Raw genomic sequence first — 26,444 nt, forward strand, 5'->3', positions numbered from 1 at the left:
ATACAGTATCTGTCAAACAAAACACTGCCGAAAAAAGCAACATGCGGAAGCAATTTCTGATTTATCATACTTTGCTGGGGAAGCAAAATGCAACGTGCGCACAAGACCTAAAAACGTAAATAATGTTGAGGGGATTATTAAAAATATACCTAAAACAATGAAGTTTAACAAGTGTGTCAACCTCTCGTAATTGGGGATATGGCTGTGTTCACATTTAGCCAATCCTATTTAAACTTCTGTTAATAGTAGTCCATACACCGCTGTCATAATTTAAAGTGCTTCTGATTAATTCCATATATAGTTTAGCTGTTCTAGTAGTAGATTTTCCTGATATTTTCTTAGTTGCATTTTACAGCCAAAGCCATGATCCGTAAACCGCTTACAACACAGCAAAGGGAACTAAATGTTGTAAGTTATCAGTCAGGAGAAGGGTGCAAAAAATGTTCTTGGGCATTAGATATACCATGGAACACTGTGGAGCCTGTTATCAAGAATTGTGGCATGCCATTGACCTTAGCTAGAACTGAACATCCCTCAAAAATTGATGGCTATACCAGAAGAAAATTTGTTTGGGAGGCTACTAAGCGGGGCCTACTGCAACAATAAAAGAGCTCCAAAAATATTCAGCTAGTAATATGTGTGTATGCCATGGGAGTAGGTTGGCAAGACACAAGCCTTTTACATACAAGAAAAACATCCAAGCCTGGATATGTTTTTCCAAAAATCGCTTTGACCATCAACTACATCTGCTAAAATTGTGCGGAAAAATGTGTTACCTTATGACTAAGGACTGTAACGCCAGAAACGTGGCGAGTGGCAAGATGTTTTTTTAATTACTACCAAGGTGGTTTATGTATCTTTTTAATAGAATTTGAATAAAGCTTGAAGAATTTCATTCACAGATGCAACAATCAATTCAATTCATCAAATAAATTTGTACATCTGTCAAAATTGTGCAGAAAAACTTATTAGTCTGAGACCAACTTTTTAAACTTTTTGGAACAAATTCGAAAAGAAATGTTTGCTGCAAATCCAACACTGCGCATCACAGAAATATCACCATACCCACAGTGAAGCATAGTGGAGGCAGCATTAGGCATAGGAGCTTATTTTTCCACAGCTGGAACTGGGGCTTTAGTCAAGGTAGAGGGTATTGTAAACGGTTTCAAATATCAGTTCATTTTGTAACAAAACCTTCAAGTCTCTGCCAAAAAACTGAAGATAAAGATTAATTTCACTCTTTTTCATGAAAAAGCACCTAAGCATAACCTCTAAATCAATTAAATAATAGAGTTGTCTGAAGAAAATCAAAGTTTTGGAATGGTCCTACCAGATCCCAGACCTCAATTAATTTGGAAACCTGTCTCTTGACCTGAAGAGGGCTGTACATAGAAGATGCCTTCATTATGTGACCAATTTGAAGTGCAACTTCAAGGAAGAGTGGGCAAAGCTGGACAATTCTTGGTGTGTCATGCTAATAGACTTCTACCCATAAAGACTCGCTGTCTTTAAACGCTGTGAATTTCATCAAAGTATTAGTTGAAGGGTGTGCATGTTTGGACAAAATTATTTAAATTCTTTAAAATATTTTTGGGTGGAAAAAGAAAATGTTTATTTTTATACTGAATTTCACAGATTACTGTGGTATGGTCTTCTTTTGGTGACGTGTAGTGTTGGCTTTATTCCAAACATACCTTCTGGAATAATGGCCAAATCTTCAACCTTGATCGCTTTTTCTCCGCATGCTTTTGGCAGACTTGATGTAGGATTTGGCATAACATAGCCGGCCTTAGATGTTTTTCTTGTAAGAAAAGACTTTTGTCTTAACCCTCAGACATATGAAGAATATGGGACATTGTTGTCACGTGTAGTACACAACCAGTACTTGTCAGAAATATCTGCACCTCCTTTAATTTTGCTGAAGAAATCTTGGCAACCTCCCAGACCAATTTTGTTCTTGTCTTGTCATTTTTGAGGGACATCCAATTCTAGGTAATGTCGCCGATGTGCCATATTTAAGTACCTTTTTAATTACCAATTTCACTAATACCTTGGAAAATGTTTTTGTACCCTTCTGACTGATAACTTTGTGATGAAATCCCTTTGCTGTGTTGTAAACTGTGTGTGAACCATGGTTTGGTTGTAAAATGCAACTCCGGCTAAGTTCACACGTCCAGTAATCATTCTTTAGAACTGATCCAGCAGTAATAAGTTGGCAAAAAACCCAAACTTTTTATTTTGTCTGTTTTGAAAAAATATAGATTTTTGATTGATCCGTTTTTTTACCATGGGAGTCTATGGAAAAAAGATTTGTTAACTGATTGCTATTTAGCCATCGGTTTTTCTTTAATTTGTAAAGGATCTGATTTTTGTTCACTGGATCAGTTACAAATGGAAGATAAATAGCAATCTGTTAACGGATCAGTTTTCCATAGACTCCCATGGTAACAAAGAAAAAAAACAACTCCTGCAAAAATCAGTTTTTTTAAAAACAGCCAAATTGTGTTTGCACAACGCTTTTGCCCACACATTTCTGCTGAATCCATTCTAGGGGATGATTACTGGACAAGTCAACATATAGCCTAAGAAGAAACTCAGGAAAATCCTATCCTACTAGAACGGCAAAACGTTATATGGATGGAATTAATCAGAATCACATGGAAATGCTGGCAGCTGTGTACGGTCTACTTTTTAATACGAGTTTTAAATGGGATTGGCTAATTCTTATTCTTCACACTTGTGCAAACACTTCGTGTTAGTTTTTTTTCTCTCAAAATAAATTTTCAATGAATTTACATATTATAGATGACATTAAAGGTGGTAAAAGTTCTGAAATGATTCTTCTTGGTATATTTTATTTACATTGTGTAGACTGGTTCTGTATATGAGCTTTGTTCTGGTGCTGTATTTATGTATTAATGTGGCATTCTATACTTGGAGGGAGCATTCAAGTTTGGATGATTTTATAAATTGATTGTTGCATACTATAGTATATAAATTTAGAACGCACATCCTTTAAAGTGAGGCTGTGTACAGGAGAGGGCTTGTCCCGTTTCCCAGATTTATGTAACATAGTATGGCCTTCCAGACTACTAGGATTTGGGGAAGAAAAGCAAAGCAAGGTGTGAGGCTTCAAGGACTTGGCAATGCCATGTTGTTTGAGAGCTACCCAGCCAATGGAATGTTCAATGTCACTTATGGAGGACATGCCGATGGAGAGGAACCGCGCCATGTCCCAGCACATTGAGATCTCCCAACAAACTGTTGGCAAGGTAGATTTCAAAAGGAAGAGAATCTCAGTATGGCCGTCTCACAAGCTTAATTTGGATGTCTTCCATATACCCGGATTGCTCCACTTGTGCCTCTCCTATTTCACTCAGAGCAAAATGGCACCGGTAGTTACAAGATTTCATTGCTCTTGCCTTCTGGTCAGACTTCTGGTATTGAAATGTAGTAGATCTGTCTCCGGTAATAGTGTCACGATGACTCTGGGATAGCGGGGAATCAGGGCCCCTAAGCTTTCCCTCAGGCTAGTGGGCCCTATGCTGTTCCTATTCTCAGGAATACCCCTAATCTTGGGGATGGCTGAGTCTCCTTCCTGTCCCTGCTCCTGACAAGCCCTGATCTGATTTCCCTGGACAGGAGTATAATAAAAATCACAGCTCTAGATAGACAAGGGCAAACCAAAACTCTGTCAGGCTATGTGCGCACGTTGCGTAATTGCATGCAGTTACGCTGTGATCTGCACCGCATTGTAACTGCATGTGTCCTGCGTCCCCAGCATAATCTATGAAGATTATGCAGGAGACGTGCGCACGTGATGTATTAGAGCGCAGCGCTTCGGCTGCTGCCCGTAGCGTGCGTTCTAAGAAGTGACATGTCACTTCTTTCCTGCGCTCTGCATGCATCCCCCGCTCTGTCTATGGGAGGGGCTGCATGAAATCGGCTTTTTTTTTTTTCATTATGGACTCTCTCTGCAGCGATTTGAAGCGCACGTGTGCTGTTGAAATTTGTGCAGGGCAGAACGCTACGTGCGCACATAGCCTCACAATGTGCACACACACATATCTAAAGACTATAAGAGATACAGGAGGAAACACAAGAGTTGGAAGGAAGTTACAAAACAAGAGGGGTACATTTCCATAACCGCAGCAAGCAAATAGCACAATTTTCACCAGAGAATCTGGGGCACCAACATAGAAGCTATAGCTGGCATGGGTAGAAGATTTCATCCAGTTTAAATAGAGGTGGAACAGATGTGATTGGCCTCCCCACCACATGTGATCAAAGAACCTAACAACCAGACTAGCAGAGATTAACTTCCGCTAGCCTGCCTATGAATCGGCACACAGCAGGTCATGGCCCAATTCTGCCTGTGCTGATCCCAGACACTAGAGAAACTATCGGGATGAGCGTCAGAATCTGTGATGTGAAAATAGCCCCACACCTCCATGACAGTCGTCAAAGATTGGACAAAACGTGTGACCTACAGATTCTGAAAGTGATAGTCATTATTGGCAATAGAAATGTTTAGCAACCTAATGCTTCTAGTGCCCAGGGTTAATGCTTGCTCTGCCATTGCTCAGGTCATGTTTGTAGTGTGATAAGTGACACAGCTAACAAGAAATAATAATGGGTGCCAGAAAGTGACATAAGCGGATACGGAATGTGCAGGTAATATGGAGTAATTGAACTTGACAGGGAGTAGTAAAGCATGGTGGGAAATAAGCGGACAGCTGGGCAACAGGTTTAATGGGGTATAAAAGAAAATATTAAAATGACATCGCATGAAGGCAGAGATGAATAATAAGCAAGAACCATAGGCCCAGAAGTGGACACAAAATGGGGACCCTTCAGGTCAGAATTGAAAAATGTCCTCAAGGGGAAAGTTATTAGTTGTAAGAAGCAGTAAAAGAGGACTCAAAGTAGAAAGAGAAAGAGAAAGATGTGACGGAGGCACTGCACTCTGTTTTACATAAATTATGTATTTAAATTTTCATTTAAAAAAAACTAATTTTTATTACTTTTTTAAGTTTAGATGGCTCCAAGGTAATAGTTTAAGTCTAGAGAATAGTGTCTTGCACTCTGCAATTAAAGCGATCACATTAACCCTGTAATCCTTTTGATGTTACAGGAAGCTGATAATTTCTTTCACAAAGTGTTCAAATTGACGACTTAAAGGCTTATTTTTCTATATAGCGCTAACATATTCCGCAGTGCTATATATATATATATATATATATATATATATATATATATATATATATATATACAGACAGAATAAGGCAAATATATATATATATATATATATATATATATATATATATATATATATATATATATATATATATAATCTATCTATCTATATATATAATTGCCTTATTCTGTCTGTCTGTCTGTCTATCTGTCTGTCTGTCTGTCTGTCTGTCATGCTCCGAAATTGTGTCCTTACGGTGACACAAAGCTGATTGGCCGCTGGGCTCGCCATGGCCCCCCCCCCCCCCACGGATTGGCCTCTCGCCCCGGCTCTCTGCAGGCCCCGCCCCCTCACGCAATGCACGCTCGCTCTGGCCCAACTGACACGGAGCTCCGATTCCCAGGTGAGTACACACACACATCAGATCACACTCACTCTCACACTCACTCTCACACACACCTCACACATCACAACATGCTGGGATATCGCTTGCTTCTACACCGGCTCCGTCAGGATCCCGGCAGCGCCAGACATAACCTTGCGATGCTGGGATCTTGACGGAGGCCGTGAAAGCTGGTAACCATTATACACCCTTACTAGTAACTACCGCAACCTCTCCAATATAAAACCCATCCCCCTCTCACCCACTCCACCGCCCACTCTCTCTGGAGCGCTGTGGAATGCCCGTTCGGTCTGTAACAAACTGCACATCATTCACGACCTCTTTACCTCTAGCAATTTATCCTTTCTGGGCATCACTGAAACATGGCTGACACCATCCAACACTGCCTCCCCTGCTGCGCTGTGCTACGGTGGCCTTCACTTCTCCCATACTCCTCGCCCTGGCAATAGACAAGGTGGAGGAGTGGGCCTCCTTCTTTCTAACAACTGCAGCTTTAATCCAATCCCACCCTTACCCTCCCTTGTCCTGCCTTCCTTTGAAGTGCACTCTGTCCGCATCTATTCTCCTTCCAACCTCCAAGTGGCCATCATATACAGACCCCCAGGCCCTACCACTTCCTTTATCGACCAGTTGTCTGCCTGGCTTCTACACTTTCTCTCTGCTGACATTCCCACTATTATCATGGGTGACTTCAACATCCCCACTGACACCCGCCAGTCAGCAGCCTCCAAACTACTCTCCCTTGCTTCATCTTTTGGTCTATCTCAGTGGTCCACCTCTGCCACCCATAAAGATGGACACACATTAGACCTTATCTTCACCCGTCTCTGCTCTCTATCTAACCTCACTACCTCCCCTCTCCCCTTATCTGACCACCATCTATTGACCTTCTCTGCCCTGTCCTCCTCACCTGCCCCTCCTGTCCAGCACGTATCACACCCTCGCAGAAACCTCGCACACGTCAACATACATACCCTTTCTGACTCTATCCTACCACTGTCCTCCATATCTTCAGTGCACGACACAAACAGTGCCACCACTTTCTACAACGCCACTCTCACATCAGCTATTGATTCAGTTGCTCCTCTTGTGCATGGCAGAGTGAGACAAATCAATAGACAACCCTGGCACAACAGCCTCACTAAAAAACTGCGGCAAGTGTCTAGGGCTGCAGAGCGGCGCTGGAAGAAAACGCACTCCCAGGAAGACTTCACCACATTCAAAAATGCAATTCACACATTTTGCTTGGCCCTTACCTCGGCTAAACAGGAATACTTCAGAAACCTCATATCCTCTTTAACACACAACCCCAAACAGCTCTTCTATACTTTCAACTCCCTCCTTCGCCCACCACTGCCCCCTCCAACCTCCCTCATTTCCGCAGAAGAATTTGCCACATATTTCAAAGAAAAGATCGACCAAACCAGACAAGTCTTTTCTGCTCAACCACCACAACCCCTTCATATAACAGACCACTGCTCCTCCCCCATAAACTTCCTCTCCACTATCACCGAAGAAGAGCTTGCACATCTTCTCTCAAAAGCGCACCTCACCACCTGCGCACGTGATCCCATCCCAACCCACCTCCTCCCCAACCTCACCACTATCCTAATTCCAGCCTTAACCCATCTCTTCAACCTATCTTTATCAACTGGTACCTTCCCTTCTGCCTTTAAACATGCAACAGTCACACCCATCCTAAAGAAACCTTCCCTCGACCCAACCTCTGCTGCCAGCTATCGCCCCATATCGCTACTCCCATTCGCCTCAAAACTCCTGGAACAGCACGTCCATGCTGAACTTTCCTCCCACCTTTCCTCTAACTCTCACTTTGACAACCTACAATCCGGCTTCCGTCCACATCATTCCACTGAAACTGCCCTGACAAAAATCACAAATGACTTACTTACTGCCAAAGCTAACAACCACTTCTCTATACTCCTACTTCTAGACCTATCCTCAGCTTTTGACACTGTTGACCACTCCCTCCTACTACAGATCCTCTCTTCCCTTGGTGTCAGAGACCTCGCCCTCTCTTGGATCTCTTCATACCTCTCCAACCGCACTTTTACTGTCTCCCACTCCCACACAACCTCTTAACCCCGTCCTCTCTCTGTTGGTGTCCCTCAAGGCTCTGTCCTGGGACCATTACTTTTTTCTATCTATACATTTGGCCTGGGACAACTCATAAAGTCCCATGGCTTCCAGTACCACCTATATGCCGATGACACTCAGATCTACCTCTCTGGTCCAGATGCCACATCTCTGCTGTCCAGAATCCCAGAGTGCCTATCTGCTATATCTTCCTTCTTCTCCTCTCGCTTCCTAAAGCTCAATGTGGCCAAAACTGAGCTGATCATCTTTCCTCCATCTCACCTACACACTCTACCTGATCTATCTATTACAATAAATAACATCACGCTCTCCCCAGCACCCAAAGTTCGGTGCCTCGGAGTGACCTTTGACTCTGCCTTGTCCTTCATACCACACATTCAATCCCTCACCACCTCCTGTCGTCTTCAACTCAAAAATATTTCCAGAATCCGTCCCTTCATCAATTCTCAATCTACAAAAATGCTAGTGCATGCTCTCATAATCTCCCGCCTCGACTACTGCAACATCCTCCTATGTGGTCTCCCTGCTAACACGCTCGCCCCTCTCCAGTCCATCCTTAATGCTGCTGCCCGACTGATCCACCTCTCGCCTCACTACCACCCCGCTTCTCCTCTCTGCATGTCCCTTCACTGGCTCCCAATCTTCCATCGTATCCAATTCAAACTACTAATACTGACTTACAAAGCCATCCACAAATTGTCTCCTCCATATATCTCTGAACTAATCTCTCGCTACACTCCAAAACGTAATCTCCGGTCCTCCCAAGATCTCCTTCTATCCTCCTCTCTCATTCGCTCCTCATGCAACCGTCTCCAAGACTTCTCCCGAACATCCCCAGTCTTCTGGAACTCACTGCCTCAACACGTCAGATTATCTACTACACTTGCAAACTTCAAACGGAACCTAAAGACTCATCTGTTCAGAAATGCCTATAACCTTGAATGACCTCACTGCCCCACCACCGTGCGGAGCTGCCGCCCCACCACCGTGCGGAGCTGCCGCCCCACCACCGTGCGGAGCTGCCGCCCCACCTACACCCCACCTACTGTCTCCTCCCCATAATCCTATAGAATGTAAGCCCGCAAGGGCAGGGCCCTCTTCCCTCTGTACTAGTCTGTCTACTGTAACTTGTACATGTATTTTGTATGTAACCCCCTTCTCATGTACAGCACCATGGAATCAATGGTGCTCTATAAATAAATAATAATAATAATAATAATAATAATAATACACATCGGGTAACTAAGGTCCCTTAGTTACCCGATGTGTATCATAGTTACCAGTGTACACCGGCTCACACTCACTCTCACACACACCTCACACACACATCACATCGCATCCACACATCAAGGTCCTGCAGCTGCGGAACATACACACACATAACAGCACACACACACACACATACACACACAAATCAGATCACACTCACACACCTCACACATCACATCGCATCCAAATACTCACAACATCCTGGGATATCGCTTGCTTCTCGGCGGCGATACTGTGCTGTTGTGAGCTTCCAGGACCTGCCGGGGGATCACATGGCCAGAAGCATGTGATATCCCCGGATGTTGTGAGTATCAGCGCGTATGTGCAATATCGTCAGTGTGTGTGTCTTTGTGTGTGAGTGTATGCGATCGGGTGTGTGTGAGTGTATGCGATCGGGTGTGTGTGAGTGTATGCGATCGGGTGTGTGTGAGTGTATGCGATCGGGTGTGTGTGAGTGTATGCGATCGGGTGTGTGTGAGTGTATGCGATCGGGTGTGTGTGAGTGTATGCGATCGGGTGGGGGTGTGTGGGTGTGTGTGAGTGTATGCGATCGGGTGTGTGTGAGTGTATGCGATCGGGTGTGTGTGAGTGTATGCGATCGGGTGTGTGTGAGTGTATGCGATCGGGTGTGTGTGAGTGTATGCGATCGGGTGTGTGTGAGTGTATGCGATCGGGTGGGGGTGTGTGGGTGTGTGTGAGTGTATGCGATCGGGTGTGTGTGAGTGTATGCGATCGGGTGGGTGTGTGTGAGTGTATGCGATCGGATCTGTGAGTGTCGGCAGAGGAGCACGGCGTGCTGGAGGAGGCTGAACCTGGGGAAGGCTGGGATGGGGAGGCTGATGCTGGAGACGGAGAGGCTGATGCTGGCGCAGCATGGCGGATGGAGCACCTTTGGGAGTGCGCAGCATGGCGGATGGAGCACGTTTGGGAGTGCGCAGCATGGCGGATGGAGCACGTTTGGGAGTGCGCAGCATGGCGGATGGAGCACGTTTGGGAGTGCGCAGCATGGCGGATGGAGCACGTTTGGGAGTGCGCAGTATGGCGGATAAAGCACGTTTGGGATTGCGCAGCATGGAGGATGCAGCACGATGGGGAGTGCGGAGTATGGCGGATGGAGCACGTTTGGGAGTGCGCAGCATGGCGGATGGACCACGTTTGGGAGTGCGCAGCATGGCGGATGGAGCACGTTTGGGAGTGCGCAGCATGGGAGATGGAGCACGATGGGGAGTGCGCAGCATGGCGGATGGAGCACGTTTGGGAGTGCGCAGCATGGAGGATGCAGCACGATGGGGAGTGCGGAGTATGGCGGATGGAGCACGTTTGGGAGTGCGCAGCATGGCGGATGGACCACGTTTGGGAGTGCGCAGCATGGCGGATGGAGCACGTTTGGGAGTGCGCAGCATGGGAGATGGAGCACGATGGGGAGTGCGCAGCATGGCGGATGGAGCACGTTTGGGAGTGCGCAGCATGGGGGATGGAGCACGATGGGGAGTGCGCAGCATGGCGGATGGAGCACGTTTGGGAGTGCGCAGCATGGCGAATGGAGCACGTTTGGGAGTGCGCAGGATGGGAGATGGAGCACGATGGGGGGTGCGCAGCATAGGGGATGGAGCACGTTTGGGAGTGCGCAGCATGGCGGATGGAGCACGTTTGGGAGTGCTCAGCATGGGGGATGGAGCACGTTTGGGAGTGCGCAGCATGGCGGATGGAGCACGTTTGGCAGTGCGCAGCATGGGGGATGGAGCACGTTTGGAAATGCGCAGCATGGCGGATGGAGCACGTTTGGGAGTGCGCAGCATGGAGGATGCAGCACGATGGGGAGTGCGGAGTATGGCGGATGGAGCACGTTTGGGAGTGCGCAGCATGGCGGATGGACCACGTTTGGGAGTGCGCAGCATGGCGGATGGAGCACGTTTGGGAGTGCGCAGCACGGGAGATGGAGCACGATGGGGAGTGCGCAGCATGGCGGATGGAGCACGTTTGGGAGTGCGCAGCATGGGGGATGGAGCACGATGGGGAGTGCGCAGCATGGCGGATGGAGCACGTTTGGGAGTGCGCAGCATGGCGGATGGAGCACGTTTGGGAGTGCGCAGCATGGCTAATGGAGCACGTTTGGGAGTGCGCAGGATGGGAGATGGAGCACGATGGGGGGTGCGCAGCATAGGGGATGGAGCACGTTTGGGAGTGCGCAGCATGGCGGATGGAGCACGTTTGGGAGTGCGCAGCATGGGGGATGGAGCACGTTTGGGAGTGCGCAGCATGGCGGATGGAGCACGATGGGGAGTGCGCAGCATGGCGGATGGAGCACGTTTGGGAGTGCACAGCATGGGGGATGGAGCACGATGGGGAGTGCGCTGCATGGCGGATGGAGCACGTTTGGGAGTGCGCAGCATGGCGGATGGAGCACGTTTGGGAGTGCGCAGGATGGGAGATGGAGCACGATGGGGGGTGCGCAGCATACGGGATGGAGCACGATGGGGAGTGCGCTGCATTGGGGATGGAGCAGGATGGGAAGTGCACACCTCCCCCCAACACACACACATACGCGCGCGCACTGCACACCACACCACACACACACACTGGGAACCACAAACAACTGCCCTACACAGACACCCACACACACAGACAACGCTGCACACACAAATATATGCACATACCGCACAACACGCACATTGCACAAAACATACCTCCCCCAAAACACACCACACACACACAAACTGCGCAACACACACACAACGCTACAGACACACAGCGCTCCACAAACAATGCAACACACAAACAACACCGCTCTCACCCCCCATCACACCCAGACAACATCCAGAACATGTACAGCCCCTACACAAACACTTGGTAACTACACACAACAACATCTATATATCTATATATATATATATATATATATATAACAAAAATCATACATGAACTACACAATACGTAAATTCTAGAATACCCGATGCGTAGAATCGGGCCACCTTCTAGTATATATATATTTGCCTTATTCTGTCTGTCTGTCTGTCATGCTTCAAAATTGTGTCCTTCCGGTGACATTGTGTCCTTACGGTGACACAAAGCTGATTGGGCGGGGCGTGGCCGAGTTGCCAATGCCTGCAGGGTGCCGGGGCGAGAGGCCAATCTGTGGGGGGGCGGAGCCTGGGCGAGCGGCTGGCCAATCCGTGTGGGGGCGCAGCCTGGGCGAGCGGCCAATCGGTGTGGGGGGGCGGGGCCATGGTGAGCCCAGCGCCCTCACGCAATGGACGTTAGCTCTGCCCCCCCCCCCCCGCGCATTCCCCGAACTGACACGTCACGGCTCCCAGGTGAGTACTGTACAACCCCCCCACCCCCCAACGGGAGCCCACATCAGCGTACGCCGCCAACCCAGCCGACACTTACCCTCGCATTGCTGGCCTTGCCGCCGTATGCTGGTGTGGGCTCCCGTGCGAGTGGGGGACGTGATGCGCTGGTAACCATGGTAGCATAGTTACCAGCACATCAAGGTCCTGCAGCGGCGGAAGATCCACACGCACACACATAACAGCACACACACACACACACACACACACACACACAATAAGATCACACTCACTCTCACACACACCTCACACACACCTCACATCGCATCCACACATCAAGGTCCTGCAGCGGCGGAACATACACACACACACACACACACACACACACACACACACACACACACACACACACATCAGATCACACTCACTCTCACACACACATCACACACACATCACATCGCATCCACATACTCACAACATCCTGGGATATCGCTTGCTTCTCGGCGGCGATACTGTGCTGTGAGCTTCCAGGACCTGCCGGAGGATCACATGGCCAGAAGCATGTGGTATCTCCGGATGTTGTGAGTATGAGCGCGTATGTGCGATATCGTCAATGTGTGTGTGTATGCGATCGGGTGTGTGTGTGTCGGCAAAGGAGCATGGCGTGCTGGAGGAGGCTGGGAGGAGAGAGGCTGATCCTGGGGAAGGCTGGGATGAGAGAGGCTGATGCTGGGATGAGAGAGGCTGATGCTGGGATGAGAGAGGCTGATCCTGGGGAAGGCTGGGATGGAGAGGCTGATGCTGGGGACAGAGAGGCTGATGCTGGGGACAGAGAGGCTGATGCTGGGGACAGAGAGGCTGATGCTGGGGACAGAGAGGCTGATGCTGGGGACAGAGAGGCTGATGCTGGGGACAGAGAGGCTGATGCTGGGGACAGAGAGGCTGATGCTGGGGACAGAGAGGCTGATGCTGGGGACAGAGAGGCTGATGCTGGGGACAGAGAGGCTGATGCTGGGGACAGAGAGGCTGATGCTGGGGACAGAGAGGCTGATGCTGGGGACAGAGAGGCTGATGCTGGGGACAGAGAGGCTGATGCTGGGGACAGAGGCTGATGCTGGGGACAGAGAGGCTGATGCTGGGGACAGAGAGGCTGATGCTGGGGACAGAGAGGCTGATGCTGGGGACAGAGAGGCTGATGCTGGGGACAGAGAGGCTGATGCTGGGGACAGAGAGGCTGATGCTGGGGACAGAGAGGCTGATGCTGGGGACAGAGAGGCTGATGCTGGGGACAGAGAGGCTGATGCTGGGGACAGAGAGGCTGATGCTGGGGACAGAGAGGCTGATGCTGGGGACAGAGAGGCTGATGCTGCGGGGAGAGAGGCTGATGCTGCGGGGAGAGAGGCTGATGCTGCGGGGAGAGAGGCTGATGCTGCGGGGAGAGAGGCTGATGCTGCGGGGAGAGAGGCTGATGCTGCGGGGAGAGAGGCTGATGCTGGGAGGAGAGAGGCTGATGCTGGGAGGAGAGAGGCTGATGCTGGGAGGAGAGAGGCTGATGCTGGGAGGAGAGAGGCTGATGCTGCGGGTAGAGAGGCTGATGCTGGCGCAGCATGGCGGATGGAGCACGTTTGGGAGTGCGCAGCATGGCGGATGGAGCACGATGGAGGGTGCGCAGCATGGCGGATGGAGCACGATGGAGGGTGCGCAGCATGGCGGATGGAGCACGATGGAGGGTGCGCAGCATGGCGGATGGAGCACGATGGAGGGTGCGCAGTATGGCGGATGGAGCACGATGGAGGGTGCGCAGCATAGGGGATGGAGCACGTTTGGGAGTGCGCAGCATGGCGGATGGAGCACGATGGGGAGTGCGCAGCATGGCGGATGGAGCACGTTTGGGAGTGCGCTGCATGGCGGATGGAGCACGTTTGGGAGTGCGCAGCATGGCGGATGGAGCACGTTTGGGAGTGCGCAGCATGGCGGATGGAGCACGTTTGGGAGTGCGCAGCATGGCGGATGGAGCACGTTTGGAAGTGCGCAGCATGGCGGATGGAGCACGTTTGGGAGTGCGCAGCATGGCGGATGGAGCACGTTTGGGAGTGCGCAGCATGGCGGATGGAGCACGTTTGGGAGTGCGCAGCATGGCGGATGGAGCACGATGGAGGGTGCGCAGCATGGCGGATGGAGCACGATGGAGGGTGCGCAGCATGGCGGATGGAGCACGATGGAGGGTGCGCAGCATAGGGGATGGAGCACGATGGGGAGTGCGCAGCATGGCGGATGGAGCACGATGGGGAGTGCGCTGCATGGCGGATGGAGCACGATGGGGAGTGCGCAGCATGGCGGATGGAGCACGTTTGGGAGTGCGCAGCATGGCGGATGGAGCACGTTTGGGAGTGCGCAGCATGGCGGATGGAGCACGTTTGGGAGTGCGCAGCATGGCGGATGGAGCACGTTTGGGAGTGCGCAGCATGGGGGATGGAGCACGATGGGGAGTGCGCAGCATGGGGGATGGAGCACGATGGGGAGTGCGCAGCATGGGGGATGGAGCACGATGGGTAGTGCGCAGCATGGCGGATGGAGCACGTTTACGAGTGCGCAGGATGGGAGATGGAGCACGATGGGGGGTGCGCAGCATAGGGGATGGAGCACGATGGTGAGTGCGTTGCATGGGGGATGGAGCACGATGGTGAGTGCGTTGCATGGGGGATGGAGCACCATGGGAAGTGCACACCTCCCCCCAACACACACACACGCACTGCACAACACACCACACACACATACTGGGAACCACAAACAACTGCCCTACACAGACACCCACACACAGACAACGCGGCACACACAAATATACGCACATACCGCACAACACACACATTGCACAAAACATACCTCCCCCCAAAACACACCACACACACACAAACCGCGCAACACACAGACAACGCTACAGACACACAGCGCTCCACAAACAACGCAACACACATACAACACCGCTCTCACCCCCCATCACACACCCAGACAACACCCAGAACATGTACAGCGCCCTACACAAACACTTGGTAACTACACACAACAACATCTATATATATATATATATATAACAAAAATCATACATGAACTACACAATACGTAAATTCTAGAATACCCGATGCGTAGAATCGGGCCACCTTCTAGCAATATATATATATATATTAATTTTATATATATATATATATATATATATATATATATATATATATATATATATATATATATATATATATATATATATATATATATATATATATATATATATATATATATATATATATATATATATATATATATATAATAATATAATGTGTATATGTATATACTAAATATTTCTCAAATGTTAGTTTTCTTATCTCATTTGATTTTTAATGCTCTGGAACAAGTTGGCTTTCTGCTTCCCGGTTTAGACCATTTTGTGAGACTTCCTGCTCCTGAGCTGTGAGATACACACTTGGGTAAAATTGTTGTTATCCTTCTGTTGAAGTAAGGAAAGCCAATAATGCAGGGCTGTGGAGTCTGAGTCGGAGCTCATTTTGGTGGAGTCGGAGTCGGTATAAAATGCACCAACTCCTAAAATATATAATAAATTGGGGACAGTAGTGCAATGCAGAATGTGCTGAATATTTTATTAAATAACATTTAGTATAATGCTTGTATTTAAGTGAAAAATATATTGTAGTACAATGTGAACATCAGACATTTAATAATTTTTATGATACAATAATCAAGATATTTAGATAGAACATAAAATATATTTATTGGAATACAACCTTAGAACACAAAAAACTGTAATAAATTGTAAATATGTAATACACTATGTAATATACAGTAGACTACATATATATCGTGTGTGTGTGTATATATATATATATATATATATATATATATATATATATATATATATACACACACACACACGATATATATGTAGTCTACTGTATATTACATAGTGTATTACATATTTACTATTTCAGTTTGTCTTCTAAAGTTGTATTCCAATAAATATATTTTATGTTCTATCCAAATATCTTGATTATTGTATCATAAAAATGTATTAAATGTCTGATGTTCACATGCACATGTTCATGTATTACAATACATTTTTCACCTAACTATAAGCAATATATGTAGGAGTCGGAGTCGGTGCAAGAGAAATTGAGGAGTCTGAGTCGAAGCTTTGGTTTACCGGCTCCACAGCCCTGCAATAATGGTCACTGAAAAACTTGAAACTGACAAAAGTAATTTTAAATTTCCTTAATTCTCAGCTAATGAAAACCAGACATTTGTTTTGAATTGTGGTTCAACAGAAAAGTTTTAAAAACCAAGTTATTAAAAATGACCTGGCGAGAAATGATGGTATCCTTAACTTAATATTTTGTTTCACAACATTTTGGAGCAATCCCTGCAAACAAATGTTTTCTGTAAAATAAAAAAAAAAAAAAAAAAAAAAAACTATATCCAAATAAGACCTAGCAAGTATGAACATGTGCCAGCTGCTATAACTCTGTAAGCGCCAAGACATATATGCAAACATAGAATATGTGCTATATAATGAGGACGCAAAAATGGGTTTTGGGGTACGTGCTCACGATCAGGACTCCGCTGCGTCCTGACCTGCGGGGCTGCGAGTCTCCTCCCCGGGAGACCGCAGCTGGTTTTACCCACGATCAAGGTTTGGAGTGCTGCGGTCACTCGCTTGTGTTCTTCCTATGGAGAACGTTTGCGACTCCACAGCAAAGAATTGACATGCTTGCGGCTCAGAAAACCATACCGCAGGTCGTTTTCCACTACGGGCCGTACACTCACAGTGGGCATGGGATTTCCAGATGGGAATTTCCTGATGAAGGGGGCTACTCTGAAACGCATTTATTAACCCCTTCACGACCATGGACGGATCTTTCCGTCATGGATCGTGTCCCGGTAAGCCCCGCCCCCTGCCGCGGGCAGGCGGCGTGGATCGGCACACATATCAGCTGTTTTCAACAGCTGACATGTGTGCCTACATGTTCCGAGTGGAATCGCATTCCACCCGGAACATTAACCCCTTAGATCTTGCTGCCAAAGTCTGGCAGCGAGATCTACATGCGCGCGGCCATCTTTTTTACTTACCGCCGCCCCCTCCGGACGTCACGTGAGTGATCACGTGACGTTCGGTGGTTGCCATCGTAGCACAGGGTCATGTGATGACGCCTGGTGCTACGAAGTTTCACTTTCATTCTTCCTCGGCACGGAGCAGAGGAAGAAAGAAAGTGACTGAATCTGCTGATTACAGCGGTATAGCTGTGATCAGCAGATGGCGATCAGCGATCGGATTGCTGATTGCTATAGCCCCCTAGGGGGACTAGTAAAATAAAATAAAAAAAAGTGAAAAAAAAGTTTTAAAAAATTAAAAAAAAACAAAAAACCTAAAAGTTCAAATCACCCCCCTTTCCCCCCATTGAAAATTAAAGGGTTAAAAAATAAATAAATATACACATATTTGGTATCGCCGCGTTCAGAAATGCCCGATCTATCAAAATATAAAATCAATTAATCTGATTGGTAAACGGCGTAGTGGCAAAAAAATTCCAAACGCCAAAATTACGTTTTTTGGTCGCCGCAAGTTTTACGCAAAATGCAATAACAGGCGATCAAAACGTAGCATCTGCGCAAAAATGCTACCATTAGAAACATCAGCTCGAGACGCAAAAAATAAGCCATCACTGAGCCATAGATCCCAAAAAATAAGAACGCTACGTGTTTCGGAAAATGGCGCAAAACGTGCGCCACTTTTATTGGACAAACTTGTGAATTTTTTTTAACCCCTTAAATACAAGTAAACCTATACATGTTTGGTGTCTACAAACTCGCACCGACCTCAGGTATCATACCCACACATCAGTTTTACCATATAGTGAACACCGTGAATAAAACATCCCAAAAACTATTGTGCCATCACACTTTTTTTGCAATTTTTCCACACTTGGAATTTTTTTGCTGCTTTCCAGTACACCATATGGTAAAACTTATGATTTCATTTAAAAGTACAACTTGTCCCGCAAAAAACAAGCCCTCATATGGCAAGATTGACGGAAAAATAAAAAAGTTACGGCTCTCGGAAGAAGGGGAGCAAAAAACAAAAACGCAAAAACGGAAAGTGCCCCGGGGCTGAAGGGGTTAAAGTCCCATATCAAAGATCCTGCATTCATCTTTACTCCATGGCAGCATGGCTTTTTAACCCTTCCAGTTCCAACAGAATATATGAAATTTAATTACAGGAGACTAGGATAGGGTCCCATCAAAGAAAGGTCACCTTGCTACAGTTTATTGGCACACAAGAATGGACCAATTTTTGCTTTAAGAGGCTCCATTTTTCTAAGTATGTTTCTTATAAAATTAATGCAGTTTAAACAAATCATTTCTGTAACAATAAGGCTTCTCCACCTGACACATGTATTTTGGCAAACTTCTTGTGAGCAAACTGCTCCAGCTGTCTAAGATGTCAAGGGGGACTCCACACTATGGCTCCGTCCACAATGTTCAAAAAGATTTAGGTCAGGGCTCATAGAAAGCCACTGTAAAATAGTTTATTGCTTTGCTCTTTGCAGTTCTTTGAGTTTTTATCTGTGTGTTTTTGGTCATTCTCCTGTCTGAGGACATATGACCTGTGACTCAGACCAAGCTTTGACACTGGGCAGCATATTTTGCTCCAGAATGCCTTGATAGGCTTGAAATTTCATTGGACCCTGCACAGATTCGAGACACACTGTGCCAGATGCAGCAGCCCCAAAAACAAGCTTCCTCCATGTTTCACAGTAGGTACAATGTTTATTTCTTGTATGCTTTCATTTTACATCTGGGAACATAGAGCTGATGTGCCTTGCCAAAAAGCTCCAGTTTTCTCCTCTATCAAAAGGACATTCTCCCAGAAGCTTTGTGACTTATTAATATGCATTTTGGCAAATTCCGTTTTTTTTATCATTTACTTTGAAAACTTTGTTCCCTCAAGGGTAATCTTCCAAGTGACCATGTGCGGTCACATGTACACCCAGTAGTCAAGCTGGCTAATGCCACATGAGCGCCGTTTGGGCGGTCCCCTATTATATGATGGGCTGGGGGCGTGTATCTTGAAGCCGCGTCCATGCAGTGGTGTTCGGTCACGTGGTACCCACATCAGAGTAACCGGCCCCCACACACAGCTGCTGCGAGAGAAGCTCCAAACCCAACATACTTATATACTATGCATCAATGACCAGCGTACTGACATAGGAGGTTAGCCAGAAGTTTGAGAGCTCTTCTGATTGCTCTTATAATGGGAATCACAAGATCAGTACATTGTAACGAGATCTGATCACTATCATCATTACTAGATAGAATGGTACAGACGCTCTCTCTGCTCTGCCACATCACTGAATGTGTTTTTAAATTGTACTATCTTTTAATGGCTGCATGGCAACATGGGAGCGGCTGGCTAGAAGTCGGGAGGAGTGGCCCAATGGTTCCCAGGTATAAATAAATAAATCTGTACACTGCATGCATGTTAGTTTTATCTGCCAATTGCTTGTGCCTTAAAAAAGCCATTTGTTGGCTGAAACGTTACTATGTTGGATAAAAAAAGGAAATAAACTACAACTCTGGAGAATTGAAAATACTCTATTCTCTGTATTTAATGGTAACTTAGTGGGAAGTTGCCCCACGGAAGCGCGGAGTCGGTGGAGTGGTGCAAAGGGAATTGCCAATACCAACCATATTAACAATTACCTCCAATTACAAATGTAGTATAGTTCTTCTGATTAGCTATGTCGCATACCTCATGGGTAGGGCATTACAGCATCCATGGTATCCATGGATTTGACTAGCAACTTATTGTCACATTGACTGAACATAACCATGGATGCCCATGAGGTAAGTGACATGGCTATATCAGATCTATATTACATTCTAATTGGAGGTATTTGTGAATGTTGTTATTATTACACCTATTACATATTGGAATAGGATCGTGGAGATGGGAGTACCCCTTCTAACATTCCGATAAGTCTGTATGAAGTCCACTATCCTATAACCTCTCAGTGGGTCCCTAATTCCTAACCTAAAAGAGATTACAAATGTGTTGCTACCTGTGAAGCTAATTACAGGACACACCTTAGTTTCACATGTCCCTATGATCATATTATTTTCCATCTTATCTAGGGGTGCCATCATTTTTCCCCAGGCCTTTTTCATTGGTTTCTTATTTTTTTTCTGTTGTACCACAATTCAAAAGCAATGTCCGATTTTTGTTGATATTCAGTAAATTTAAATTGAAAATTACTTTTGTCAGTGTCTAGTTATTTCAGTGACCATTGTGGGTTTAGGGTTAGCAATTTTGTCTTCATGTAGTGGCACGGTGGCTCAGTGGTTAGCACAGCAGTCTGGCAGCCATAGTAGTAAATCCTCTCCGGTTTCTCTGTGTTGAAACTGCTGTTGACTGTTTGTGTATGCAGATTAACCCTTCATAAGCAGCTATGTCCTCCTTTAGTAGACTAAAGGTACCGTCACACATAACGAGATCGCTGCTGAGTCACGGTTTCCGCAGTAGCAATCCCGTTAGTGATCTCGTTATGTGTGACACCTACCAGCGATCAGGCCCCTGCTGTGAGATCGCTAGTCGTTGCAGAATGGTCCAGGCCATTTTCTTCAAAGGTGATGGCCTGCTGGGCAGGGCACATCGCTGTGTTTGACACTGTGTGACAGGGTCACAGTGACTGCTGAGATCGTTATACAGGTCGCTACTGCGACCTGTATCATTCCTGCATCGCCGGTAAGATCTGACTGTGTGACATCTCACCAGCGACTTACCTGCGATCCCTATCGGGTCGCATCGTTTTCAGGATCGCTGGTAAGTCGTTGTGTGTGACTGGGCCTTAACTCTTTGGAAATAGCTCTTAATATATCCCATTAATAAAAATATAATACTGTTATTTAAGTACAGACACCTGCAAGAGGTGAGGAAATTTGTTGTCTCATTTTTTTTTTTTTTTTTTTTATTAATTTGTTTATTGGGAATCATTTTAAAAAAACACAGTTTTGTAATTCACTTTTGGCGAATTTCTGAGAAAATAGGTGAATTGGTTCCCCCTTATATTCTGTAAATAAAATGGTGAGCCAGGTAAATCCTCATAAATCCTGCCCGATCTTACCGTGATGTGTACACACACACACTTGATTCCTCACTTTATGCGGCTTTATTACCACATGTATTTGACAAGGTCTTATAATTTCATCAATTTTCTTTTTTTTTTGTTTCATAAGATCTACCACTAATTTTCATCTTTAAAAATGTATTAGGCTTTGTGCGCACGGGACTCTGTAACCGGCGGATATATCCGCAGGTATGTCCGCAGGTTTCCCGCAGCTGCTCCCCGGAATCCGCAGCTTTCCATTGCTGCGGGATTCCAGCAAAATATCTGCGGTAAACCTGCGGACATTCATGCGACTTACCTGCGGAAGTCCTGGCCTCTATCTCCATAGTGGAGAGTTGGGAATTCCGTAGGTATTTCCGCAATTATAATTGACATGCAGTTATGTGCAGCTGCGGGACATCCACAGCATATTTCACCGCAGCATGGACACAGCACTCCCATTGTCCCATAGAATAACATGGGGAGTGTCTGTACTTGCTAAAACCTGCGGATTTATTTTGAAAATCCAGATAAATCCGCAGGCAGGTTTTCCGCAGCCAAATCCACAGGTACATTGTCACGTGGGCACATAGTCTTAGGGGCACTTTGCACACTACGACATCGCAGCTACGATGTCGGTGGGGTCAAATCGAAAGTGACGCACATCCGGCGTCGCAGTCGATATCTTAGTGTGTAAATCCTTTTTGATACGATTTACGAGCGCAAAAACGTCCAAATCGTATCATCGGTGTAGTGTCGGTCATTTCCATAATTTAGGAAGGACCGATGTTACGATGTTGTTACATGTTCCTGCGGCAGCACACATCGCTGTGTGTGAATCCGCAGGAGCGAGGAACATCACCTTACCTGCGGCTCATGCCGGCTATGCGGAAGGACGGAGGTGGGCGGGATGTTTTACATCCCGCTCATCTCCGCCCCTCCGCTTCTATTGGCCGCCTGCCGTGTGACGTCGCTGTGACGACGCATGACCCGCCCCCTTAAGGCGGTTCGCCGGCCAGAGCGACGTCGCAGGGAAGGTGAGTGCATGTGAAGCTGCCGTAGCGATAATGTTCGCTACGGCAGCTATCACCATGATATCGCAGCTGTGACAGGGGCAGGGACTATCGCACTCAGCATCGCAAGCATTGGCTTGCGATGTTGTAGTGTGCAAAGTGCCCCTTAAGGTGTAATTGCATGTATTCCAAAGGAGACCAGTTCTTGTCGTACCCATAAAAATTAGGTTTATTGACGCATGTTAAAATCAAAATAGAAAAATAAATGATTATGCACAAAGGTACAGAGCAAGGCAGAGGGAACTACACAAGCAACAGTGCCAAGGACCGCTGAGGTCAGAAACATGTTGCTGTTGTAGTTCCCTCTGTGCCTTGCTCTCTACCTCTGTGCATAGTCATTAATTTTTCTATTTCTATGATTTCATCATGGATCAATAAACCTAATTTGTATGGGTATGACCAGTGCTGGTCTCCTCAATATACGCTGTTCTACCTTTGAGCCTTCTGACCATGCACTCTTCCCAGTGTTTTCCATTTTTTCATGGGCATTTGCTGCTTGGATAGCTTCACCCAGTGTTCTACTGATGAAATTTCACATACATTGGTTATATTCTGGAATCAAGTGCTGGATTATCAGATTTGGAGGGTTATTGGCTGATGGATTAGCATGCTTAATATGCCCGTGGCTAATTGTGTCTGGTCACCTTTATCAGCTGTCTCTTGTGCACCTTTAGGCTATGTGTCCACGCTGCGGATTTTGCGCGGATTTTGCCGCGGATTTGCCGCGGATTTTCCGAAAATCTGCAGCAGCGGCACTTCCAAGACATTTCAATGGCATTTTGGAAATGCGGTGTCCATGCTGCGGATTTTTCCGTGGCGGATTTGCCTCGGATTTTGATCCGGAAAAATCTGCAGCATGTCAATTATTGTTGCGGATTTTGGTGCGGATTTTGGGTATAGAATGGGGGGGAAAAAAAAAAATCCGCATCAAAATCCGCGGCAAATTCCCGGTAATCCGCGGTAAATCCGGGGCAAATCCGCGGCAAAAATAAGGTGCGGATTTGACGCGAAAGTCGCGGATTTTCATGCAGAAAAATCCGCAGGTACATTCTACCGTGGACACATAGCCTTAGTAGAGGTCTCTTGTGTACCTCTAGTAGATGTCTCTTGTGCACCTTTTAGCAGATGTCTCTTGTGCACCTTTTAGTAGAGGTCTCTTGTGTACCTTTAGTAGATGTCTCTTGTGTACCTTTAGTAGATATCTCTTGTGCACCTTTAGTAGAGGTCTCTTGTGTACCTTTAGTGATGTCTCTTGTGTACCTTTTAGTAGATGTCTCTTGTGCACCTTTTAGTAGAGGTCTCTTGTGTACCTTTAGTAGATGTCTCTTGTGTACCTTTAGTAGATATCTCTTGTGTACCTTTAGTAGAGGTCTCTTGTGTACCTTTAGTAGAGGTCTCTTGTGTACCTTTAGTGATGTCTCTTGTGTACCTTTTAGTAGATGTCTCTTGTGTACCTTTAGTAGATATCTCTTGTGTACCTTTTAGTAGATGTCTCTTGTGTACCTTTAGTAGATATCTCTTGTGTACCTTTTAGTAGATGTCTCTTGTGCACCTTTTAGTAGATGTCTCTTGTGTACCTTTAGTAGAGGTCTCTTGTGTACCTTTAGTGATGTCTCTTGTGTACCTTTTAGTAGATGTCTCTTGTGTACCTTTAGTAGATATCTCTTGTGTACCTTTTAGTAGATGTCTCTTGTGTACCTTTAGTAGATATCTCTTGTGTACCTTTTAGTAGATGTCTCTTGTGCACCTTTTAGTAGAGGTCTCTTGTGCACCTTTTAGTAGATGTCTCTTGTGCACCTTTTAGTAGATGTCTCTTGTGTACCTTTTAGTAGATGTCTCTTGTGTACCTTTTAGTAGATGTCTCTTGTGTACCTTTTAGTAGATGTCTCTTGTGTACCTTTTAGTAGATGTCTTGTGTACCTTTTAGTAGATGTCTCTTGTGCACCTTTAGTGATGTCTCTTGTGCACCTTTTAGTGATGTCTCTTGTGTACCTTTTAGTAGATGTCTCTTGTGCACCTTTTAGTGATGTCTCTTGTGCACCTTTAGTGATGTCTCTTGTGCACCTTTAGTAGATGTCTCTTGTGTACCTTTTAGTAGATGTCTCTTGTGCACCTTTAGTAGATGTCTCTTGTGTACCTTTTAGTAGATGTCTCTTGTGCACCTTTTAGTAGATGTCTCTTGTGCACCTTTAGTAGATGTCTCTTGTGCACCTTTTAGTAGATGTCTCTTGTGCACCTTTTAGTAGATGTCTCTTGTGCACCTTTTAGTAGATGTCTCTTGTGCACCTTTAGTAGATGTCTCTTGTGTACCTTTTAGTAGATGTCTCTTGTGCACCTTTAGTAGAGGTCTCTTGTGTACCTTTAGTAGATGTCTCTTGTGCACCTTTAGTAGATGTCTCTTGTGTACCTTTAGTAGATGTCTCTTGTGTACCTTTTAGTAGATGTCTCTTGTGCACCTTTTAGTAGATGTCTCTTGTGCACCTTTTAGTAGATGTCTCTTGTGCACCTTTTAGTAGATGTCTCTTGTGCACCTTTTAGTAGATGTCTCTTGTGCACCTTTTAGTAGATGTCTCTTGTGCACCTTTTAGTAGATGTCTCTTGTGCACCTTTTAGTAGATGTCTCTTGTGCACCTTTAGTGATGTCTCTTGTGCACCTTTTAGTAGAGGTCTCTTGTGCACCTTTAGTGATGTCTCTTGTGCACCTTTTAGTAGATGTCTCTTGTGCACCTTTTAGTAGATGTCTCTTGTGCACCTTTTAGTAGATGTCTCTTGTGTACCTTTTAGTAGATGTCTCTTGTGTACCTTTTAGTAGATGTCTCTTGTGCACCTTTTAGTAGATGTCTCTTGTGTAACTTTAGTGATGTCTCTTGTGCACCTTTAGTAGATGTCTTTTGTGCACCTTTTAGTAGATGTCTCTTGTGTAACTTTAGTGATGTCTCTTGTGCACCTTTTAGTAGATGTCTCTTGTGTACCTTTTAGTAGATGTCTCTTGTGTAACTTTAGTGATGTCTCTTGTGCACCTTTAGTAGAGGTCTCTAATGCTCCTGTTACCTTGTGTTTTCAGTGGGAGGGAAATGAGCTGCCAGTTCACACTGCTAGCAGTAGCTTATCTGTGTGAACAAAGAATTGGGCCTGTCAAAATTCATCATGCCTGATACTTCTTTCCCCTAAGCTTACCTCAGCTGTCAGATGCCGGCTCCTGCTCGCTTCATTTGTCGCTCTCTCGCTGTCACAGCGATCTGTGTGTCACAGCGGGAGAGCGGCTTTGAAGAAAACGAACCAGGGCTGTGTGTAACGAGCAGCGATCTCGCAGCAGGGGCCAGATCGCTGCTCAGTGTCACACACAGCGAGATCGCTAATGAGGTCACTGCTGCGTCACAAAAAGCGTGACTCAGCAGCGATCTCGGCAGTGAGCTCGCTGTGTGTGAAGCACCCCTAACATCTGTTAATTTTTCACTGGGCAACTTTGTTATCATCTATCCATAGAATAGATACCGTATTGTTCAGTGGGGATACAACTGCTGGGACCCCCACTGATTGGCAGAATGGGGCACTTTTATCCTCACTAGAATAGTGTAGCAGTGCATGGGCTCATCCTGTGCACCACTTGTACTCCATTTATTCATTATGGGTCTGCCAAGCCCTGTGCTTAGCTTTATACTGCTGCCCCATGGAGAATGAATGGAACAGCGGTCGAGCATGTGTACTACTGCTCCATTCCAATACGGTTTGTAGTCCCTGGTCAGAAATGAAAATCCCTAGTTCTGCTGATTGGTGTGGGACTTTGGTGGGGGTCTGACTGCAATCAATCGAGCAATAGCAAGAAACCTCGCTTGTAGAAGGAATTACTGTTTTGTGGCATCTAGTTTAAGGTGGCTTTATTCTTTAAATAAATGTCATATGAACCTACCGATTTTGGTGTGACCGCTT

At 46.2% G+C, this 26,444-nt stretch overlaps 1 protein-coding gene across 4 annotated transcripts in view; it reads left to right on the forward strand.

The window, feature by feature from the left end:
- Positions 1 to 26,444, forward strand: part of ANKRD50 (ankyrin repeat domain containing 50) — a 113,949-nt gene that overhangs the window by 38,664 nt on the left and 48,841 nt on the right. The window lies entirely within an intron of this gene.

This window comes from Anomaloglossus baeobatrachus, chromosome 1, assembly GCF_048569485.1.
Source record: "Anomaloglossus baeobatrachus isolate aAnoBae1 chromosome 1, aAnoBae1.hap1, whole genome shotgun sequence".
Taxonomy (NCBI): domain Eukaryota; kingdom Metazoa; phylum Chordata; class Amphibia; order Anura; family Aromobatidae; genus Anomaloglossus; species Anomaloglossus baeobatrachus.